Raw genomic sequence first — 9,153 nt, forward strand, 5'->3', positions numbered from 1 at the left:
GCCGCCAGGCGGCGCATGCTGATGACGTCTCGATTCCGTCGCTTTCTTGGCAGACGGACTGTTACTGCCTCGGTCTCCAATCCAAGCCAAGGGCGTTAGCTGTTTCTTTTTCACTTACAGATGCGGGTATTTTATAAACCCTCATCCCTTGCGCTCACATCATATATTAGCTACTCAGGAGAGAAGAGCAGAAACTACAATCTGGCCCATTGTCTTTACCAAGATGGTCGTTTGCCCAGATGAAAAATGGCGTCCTCGGTTGCACACGTGGGTCTGGCGGCGGCAGTCAGGCGTTGCTTGGCCGCCAGGGCGCGCCAGAACCCGCGGTCCACGCGTGGTCCGTAGACGCGTGTCGCCTGAGGAAGACTCTTAGGCCCTTCGCCATCGCTTTGTGCTTTGAAGACGCTCGTCTAGTCCACATCTTCTGCCTCCCTCCTGCGAAGCTGAAGTGGGAGGGAGCAGAAGAAGGACAGAAAAATTAAAACATTCCGCGCTGTCCAGATGGGGAAACAGGCTCAGAGAGAGCAGGAATTGAATGTGACCAAAATGTAATTGGAGGGCTCAAAATTCCTCTCTGGGGACTTCATAGGTGGCTCAGTGGTTAAGAATCCTCCTGCCAATGCAGGGGACACAGGTTGGGTCCCTGCTCCAGGAAGATCCCACGTGGGAAGGAGCAACTAAGCCTGTGGGCCACAACTACTGAGCCTGTGCTCTAGAGCCCATGTGCCACAACTATTGAGTCCATATGCCACAACTACTGAAGCCTGTGCTGTGCAGCAAGAGAAGCCACTGCAAAAAGAAACCCACACACTGCAGTGAAGAGTAGCCCACCTCGCCACAGCTAGAGAAAGCCTGTGTGCAGCAATGAAGCCCCAATGCAGCCAGTAAAGTAATTAATTAATTAAAAAATAGGTGAAATTCAAAAAAAAATTCCTCGTTGACCCCTCCTCCTGGATTTTTGTCACCCCCCACCCCCACCCCTGCACCCACCTTGCTCTTTTATTTTATTCAACAATTAGGTTTGGGGGACCAGTTTGTCCTAGGTACCTATACTTTAGGTTTTCTGCATTTACTAAGCCTCAGTGTCGTACTCTGTAAAATAGTAGTACTATGGGGCTGAGAATGATTACACTGGGCCTGGCTGTAGGGAGAGAAGTGGCATGGATTGAACACAGTTTAGGCAGGAGGAGTTGACCATGGAGTCCATTCTCCAAAAGGCAATCCCAGTAACACTGCTGGCACCTAAGTCAGATCGTATACCTCCCCTGCTCTGAAGCCTCGAGTGGGTTCCCACCGTCCTGCAGGATTCATCTCCCCCTTCTCTTCTCATCTCCCTCCTCTTCCCCATTCTCTCTCAGCTCCAGCCATACCAGCCTTCTTTCTCCAAATTGCCACACACAGTCCTGCCTCAGGGGATTTGCCTGTGCTGTTTCCTCTGCCTGCAGCTTTTCCCACAGACCACTCCTTCACTCCTCTCCGGCCTTGGCTCAGATAGACCTTCCCGAGAAAGACCTCCCTGACCTCCCTAAGTATCAAGAGTCGGTGCCTCACCACCAGCCCTCTTTACTTCCTTCTTAGCATGAACTTGCTTTGCTGGTTTACCTGTTTGTTTTCAGTCTCCCCTATGGCTGTGATGTCTGGAGGATGGAACCCGTTCACCTGGAATGATATTTGTCACCAAGAAGAAGGGGTGCAGCATAAACATTTATTGTTGTTCAGTATGGGGTGGGGTGGGGAGTGGAGGTGCCAAAGGCAAAACCTAGTTAAACTTCTGCTGGTAAAGAGCCAGGCTTTAAAAAAAAATTTTTTTTTAAGTTTAACATAAGAGCCAGGCTTGACACATCTTCCTGATGGCAAGGAACCTCTTACAGCTATTGACATAACTGAGGGGTGCAGGTCAAGTGAATCATTCCAGAACAAGCTAAGTCTTCTGCAAGGTGACTTCTGCCACCTCCCAGGCTACAGGGCATGGCTCCCGTACCTGAGGACACTTGCCTCCTATTGCTCTGACATTCTATAGCTCTTAGATGCTCACATTCTCAAGTAAGTATAGAGGGTCTACTGCATGCCAGTGCTGGGAGCACAGCAGTGAATGAGACAGACACAGTCCCTGGTCTCCTGGGACTCACAGACAGGAGGTCATACAAAAAATTATGATCCTGACCTTGGCCGAAAGATGTGCACCATCTTTGAGTTGAGAGTGGGCTAGAGAGGACTGCAGGCAGATTTTATGTGACCTACATGGTTTTATTTGATACAATGACACATTTTATTTCTGTCATATATTTGTATATTCATGTACCCCTGTATGCGTAAATACACACATAGAGTGATATATAAACAAATCCTGCACTGCAATTGTTACCTAAATAATGTACACAATGAGGAAAATTCAAATTTGGGTCTTTTTTTCCCTGTAAAGTGGCTGTTACTTCATGTTAAGATGAACAGACGTTGCCTTTTGTGCCTCAAGTATTGTCTAATTTTTAAAAAATATATATTTACTTAATTTATTTTGGCTTCACAGGGTCTTAGCTGCAGCATGTGGGCTTCTTAGTTGCGGCATGCGTTTGGGATTTAGTTCCCCAACCAGGGATTGAGCCCAGGCCCCCTGCATTGGGAGCATGGAGCCTTACCCACTGGACCACCAGGGAAGTCCCACTCTCATGCTTTTTGAAATGTTCCCAAATTGTTGGGACCCTTACTTTTGAAAAAAATTAAGTCCCTACTAACTATTGTTTGTTGCTGAGGAAATATTTCTTGTCTTTATGACTTAAATATTTTCTCCAGCAACCATCATGATTCTACCTTTCCCAAATTCAGGCTCCAAATTCAGAATAACACAGCTCTGAAGATGTCTTTTATGCCTCAACTCCCGCTGGGCTTCCTGAAATTGCCATTAGGTAACACAGATATATGTTCCCTCACCTATAGAAGCAAGGACAAAAGGAATGATCAAGTTTGTCTAGAATTCTCCAAATTTTAATTAATTCCAAACTGTTAGGAGAGCTTTGTCATTTACCAAATTTAGGATTTTTTTTTTTTTAAAAGTGACAAATCAAAAAGAGAGTTATATTCCTCCGTTGGTTGGATTGAAGTAAAATATGCTAAGATAAATAACTTTCAATGATTGTATACTTCTCAGGTTAAAAGAAGCATGGCCATGCAGAAGCACAAAGATTGCTACAAAAAAGCAGGTGCAAAAGTATTTACTTCCTGGGTTCTAGATCCACAAATTCTTTTCTCTTTTTGTTCAGTGAAAGGGCTGGAGAAGCAGTAGGGGTCTTGATTCAGGTCACATGGGCATCGTCCAGCACCACTGTCAATTTCAATCTTTCACTGGATTCAGTAGCCAGCATTCAGTAACCTGTGTAAGGGCTAGAGCAGCAGCAGCAGAATTTGTGGGGGCTTCAGCGACTGAGTCCTGGGGTCCCCGCTCAACTTACTGGAGCCCGTGCCTGTAGACTGTGCTTCAGATAGAAAACACTCAGCATCTCTCAGCTCCTGCGACATATTCCTGTTTTCCCCTTCACGTGTCCTCTCCATCGCTGAGACACTCTAAACCCTGCCACCCTCCTTCCCTTCTCAAAGAAGGAGAATCCACAATTGCGTCCCTGTGTTAAAGAATTATCCCGACTGAGGCACGATCTTATAGAGCTGTGCTGTCCGTTAGAAATAAATGTAAAGCGGTGGGCCTTCCCTGGTGGCACAGTGGTTAAGAATCCGCTGCCAATGCAGGAGACACGGGTTCGAGCCTTGGTCTGGGAAGATCCCACCTGCCGTGGAGCAGCTAAAGCCAAGAGCCACAACTACTGAGGCTGTGTGCTCCAACCACTGAAGCCCACTCACCTAGAGCCCGAGCTCTGCAAAAAAGAGTAGCCCCTGCTCACTGCAACTAGAGAAAGCGCCCGTGCAGCAATGAAGACCCAATACAGCCAAAAAAACAACCAAACAAAAAAATATGCTCTTTCTCATCTTCGTCCTGGACTAGAGACCTCCTATGGTTTTCTTCTGCCACTTAAAGAAGAATAAAACTCTCTCATGTGTGTTTCACAGACGGCAGCTACTCTTCTGGATAACAGCTGATTTCTGTATGCTCATGCCCCACCTGATCCTGCTGACAAAAACATACTAGCTATTCCTCTAAACAATTCAGAAGGTAGATATTGAGGGTTGACTTGTGTCTCCCCCAAACTACCTATTCAAATCCTGGTGGCCCCTGGTACCTATGAATGCGACCTTATTTGGAAATAGGCCCTTTGCAGATATAATCAAGTTACAATGAGGTCATACTTGATCAAGATGGGCCCTAATGCAATGATAGTGTCCTTATGAGAAGAGGAAAATTTGGACACAGACATACAGAGGGAGAAGGCAGAAATTAGAGTGATGCTGTTCTAAGCCGAGGAACTCCAAGGACTGCAGGCAGACACCAGAAGCCAGGAGAGAGGCACGGAATAGTTTTCTCTCTGAGCCTCCAGAAGGGTCCAACTTGCCGACACCTTGATTTCAAACTGAGAAAGTCAAAATAAATATCTGTTGGTTTGGGATCCCTAGGTGGCGCAGTGGTTAAGAATCTGCCTGCCAATGCAGGGGACACGGGTTTGAGCCCTGGTCTGGGAAGATCCCACATGCCGCGGAGCAACTAAGCCCATGCACCACAGCTACTGAGCCTGCACTTTAGAGCCTGTGAGCCACAACAATTGAGCCCGTGTGCTGCAACTACTGAAGCCCGTGCTCCACAACGAAGAGTAGCCCCCGCTCGCCACAACTTGAGAAAGCCTGTGTACACCAACGAGGACCCAACACAGCCAATAAATAAATTAAATAAATAAATAAGATAAATATCCGTTGGTTTAAGGGACTTCCCTGGTGGCGAAGTTGTTAAGACGTTGTGCTCCCAATGCAGGGGGCCTGAGTTCGATCTCTGGTCAAGGAACTAGATCCCACATGCATGCCACAACTAAGAGTTCACATGCCACAACTAAGGAGCCCACGTGCCACAACTAAGACCCAGTGCAACCAAATAAATATTAAAAAAATTATATATATATATACACACACATGTATATCTCTATCTGTTGGCTTAAGCCACCCAATTTGCAGAACTCTGTTACAGCAGGCTCCAGAAACTAATACAGTAGATTTCCTTCTATAGGTCCCTCCTACTATGCACACTTTCCTCACCTACTTAATCCCGAACGTCATTTTGTAAAAACTGGATCTTGATCTAAAGTCAACAAAAGGCTTCTGCTGAGGTCATTAAACCGTATCAGCAAGCCCAGCCCATCAAGAGCGGAGACAAATATTTGGGTTATCTCCTCTTAGAGACACCCCAGCCTGCTCAGAAAAGCTCTCCCCTGAAGAGACTGATGTTTGACTCATGCCTGCAGTGGTATAAAGAGTACTTGTGTTCCCATTCAAGCCTCTCCTTTCCTGTATTACTGCTTCTTATGAGGTCGAGCTTCTGCTCTAGAAGTCCCACAAACCCATTTAAATTCCTTTGCTAGTGTTGATTGCCTTGTCATAGCCAGCCCGGGGCAAGTCTGTGCTATTGGCAAACACTTCCTGCTGCACAAGATAATACTGCAGGTCAAGCAGAAAAATGAAAAAGCGACTTGGATCTCTAGAACAGACCCCTGGTTGAGTTGCGGGCATGTTGTCTTTGCCTGGATTGGATCATCTTGGCTCCTGGCTTTGGGGACCATGAGGGGAAGCTTTCAAGATGGTCCCCAGTGATTCCCCACCACCGGTATTTTACACCTTTGTGTAAATCCCTCTTTTTGGAGAGGGCTGAACTTATTGACTTGCTTTTGTTTTGTTTTGTTTGTTTTTGGTTTTTTTGGCCACACCACAAGGCTTGCAGGATCTTATTTCCATGACCAGGGATCGAACCCATGCCGTAGAAAGAGCAGAGGCTTGACCACTGGACCACTAGGGAATTCCCTTGACTTGCTTTTAATGAATATCACACAACAAAAGTGATGAGATTGTGGTATGCTCCAAGGACAAAGAAAAATCTAAACTCATAGGGCCAATATTGATGAAAAAAAGAGTTACAGGACTCCTATCACTTTGTCACAATGTGACCATTGCAATGTCCCAGCGCCCTCCCAAGCAGCATGCCCTGTCCCTTGCCCATCCCATATAAGGAAAGATACTTGCCCTGTTCTTCTCCCATTTAGCACATTGAAAGTATACATGCTCTGCCCAATTCAGCAAAAGACTCACAGGTTCCCTGGCTACAAAAGCAGACAAGCAACCCATGCTCATTGTTGACTCCCTGGCTACCAGGAAGTCGGCCCGCTGCTCTGGCAGCTTCCGTTCTCTTTAATAAATTCTATCTTCCTTACATTCTGCCTTGTGTCTGGAAATTCTTTTCCAACCTATGCTCGGACCATGACTGAGATGTCACTGCTAAGATTAGGTTTCAAAGATTATGTGTTCCTATGCCCCAAATTCCTAGTCTCCTTTGCAGTAAGGGTGGCCACGTACGGAAGTATGCTGTGGGGATTTCTAGGAAATCTTTTTCTATCCCAATACAGGGAGATGCAGCTGGCACCCCTTTCTCCATTCTTTTTGTTTTTGAATGTAGATGTGATACCTGGACATGCAGCAGCCATTTTGCAATCGGAAGGCAGCAAGCCTGGGGATAAAGCGATCACACTAAAGATGTGGGAGCCAAAAAAGAAAGTCTGTAGTATCGTGAGGTAGGTGAAAGGACACCTGTAGCTGCCTTGTTCCGGATTCTGGACTTGTTAGATAAGAAAAGTATATCCATGTGTTTAAGCCAAAAAAAAAAAAAAAAAAAAAAAACCAGACCATACCTTCCATTTTGGCTCTGTCTTTTCCTTCTTTCTTTCTTCCTTCCTTCCTTCCTTCCTTCCTTCCTTCCTTCCTTCCTTCCTTCCTTCCTTTCTTTCTTTCTTTCTTTCTTTCTTTCTTTCTTCCTTCCTTCCTTCCTTCCTTCCTTCCTTCCTTCCTTCCTTTCTTTTTTTCTTCTTTTTTAAATCTGGTTTAAAAAAATTTTTTTTTATTTAATCAGTTTTTTGGCTCTGTTTCATTGCTGTGCATGGGTTTTCTCTAGTTGTGGCAAGCAGGGGCTACTCTTCATTGTGATGCACGGGCTTCTCATTGCAGTGGCTTCTTTTGTTGTGGAGCTCTAGGTACACCAGCTTCAGTACTTGCTGCATGCAGGCTCAGTAGTTGTGGCTCATGGGCTTAGTTGCTCCGAGACCTGTGAGATCTTCCCAGACCAGGGATCGAACCTGTGTCCCCTGCATTGGCGGGTGGATTCTTAACCACTGTGCAACCAGGGAAGTCCTTGGGTGTCCTTTCTTGGAATACTTGTCCTAGTGGAAGCCAGCTGCTGTGTCATGAGGCAGCCCTGTGGAGTGAGTGAGCATGGAAGTGGATCCTCTAACCCCAGTGGAGCCTTGAGCTGACTCCAGCCTTAGCTGCAGCCTCATAAGAGACCTTAAGCCACAAGTACCCAGTGTGAAACTGAATAATGGAAACTTCATTTAAAATGGAGTCAAGAGGCCAGTAGGGGGAGCTCTCATGCACTAACACCATGTCAATGACAGAGCCCAACAGGAAAAGACCTACCTTGCATTCCCAGCAGGATAGTGTCTCCACTTTACTACCCCAGCAGGAGGAAGGAAGTTTTCTTCTCACCCAGCAATAGCTCAGCCAATGGGAACTGTCACAACTCAGCCAACTGGAAGCCATCACTGCCCTGAACTCTTGTTGTCCTCCAAGGAATTTTCCTTCAAAGCAACCCCTCCCAACTTCCCCCTTTTCTCTAAAAATAACATTCCTCTCCTTTGTTTGCTGGACTTGCCTACAGTTTTTGCTATGGCATGCTTGCCCTGAATTGCAATTCTCTGCTATTCCTGCATAAACCCATTTTGCTGGTAAAATAACTGGCTGTTTTATTTTTCAGGTCAACACTAGCTAAGCCACTCTTATATTCCTGACCCACAGAAACCGTGAGATTAATGTTGTTTTCTGCTGCTAAGTTTTGGGGTTGTTTGTTATGCAGCAGTAGATAGCTAACATAGGGCCTAATCAGGGCATAAAATGCTAATATAAGGCTAACATAAGGGCTAATAAAGAGTTTGTTTCTGGGCATTGTTATGGTGCAAATAACCAACATAGCCTGTCCAGAGTCTTACATTCTGCTGCAGAGCCAATTATCTTGTCAGATGATCCAACAACTGCAGCCAAAAGAGCAGGAGGGATTAACTCCATCCAACAATGTTTTCTGGATAACCTTCTGAACAGCAAGATCTCGGCAGTGTGAGATGCTGGATATCATGGATTAATGTCCTGCAGCCTGACTTCATGTGTTTTAGCCAAAAGGAGGCACTGAGAAAAAAACACAGATTGACTACCATTAGCTGGAAGTTGATCTGGTTCTACCAGCTTCGCTATTCAGCAACGTCACAGAACCTCAAGTGAGGCCACTCTGTAAGCCGCAAGAGGCCTGAAATCGCATACCACTGCCTGAAGTCTAGTAAATTTCACAGTGCAGTCTAGCTAACTGTGCTGTGCCAATGTCAGTTTCTTGGTTTGGATAATGTACAGTTACCTAAGATGTTACTATTGGAGGTAGCTGGGTGGTGGGTACTCAACTCTGGACTATTTTTGCAACTTCTTGTGATCTATAGTCATATTAAAAAAAAACCTCTTCATAATCATGTCTGAGCACAGACAAAAACAAGAACACTGTGCAAACCAAAACTATGGCCATAAGTCACACACCCTGGCTACCAGGAGCAACCATCTGTCTCACAGTTTCTAGCAGTAGCCTTGCACCTTTCATCCTGTCTCCCAGATAAAAATCAAGATGCCCAAATAGAGGATTGTTCCTATTTGTGTCCAATCCAGAGCAAAACTACACCTCCTATGTTATATATATATGTGTATATATATATATTTTTTGGCCACGCCCTCGCATGTGGGATCTTAGTTTCCCAGCCGGGGATCAAACCCAAGCCCCTGCATTGGAAGCATGAAGTCTTAACCACTGAACCCCCAGGGAAGCCCCAAAACTACACCTCCTTGGACCCAAATATAAGTACAAGCCCCTTCTCGAACTCTGGCTGAGATGCTCACAGGTCCCCATGGTGTGTGTCTCCCTGGTTACTA

This window comes from Hippopotamus amphibius, chromosome 15 (assembly GCF_030028045.1).
Source record: "Hippopotamus amphibius kiboko isolate mHipAmp2 chromosome 15, mHipAmp2.hap2, whole genome shotgun sequence".
NCBI classification, from domain to species: domain Eukaryota; kingdom Metazoa; phylum Chordata; class Mammalia; order Artiodactyla; family Hippopotamidae; genus Hippopotamus; species Hippopotamus amphibius.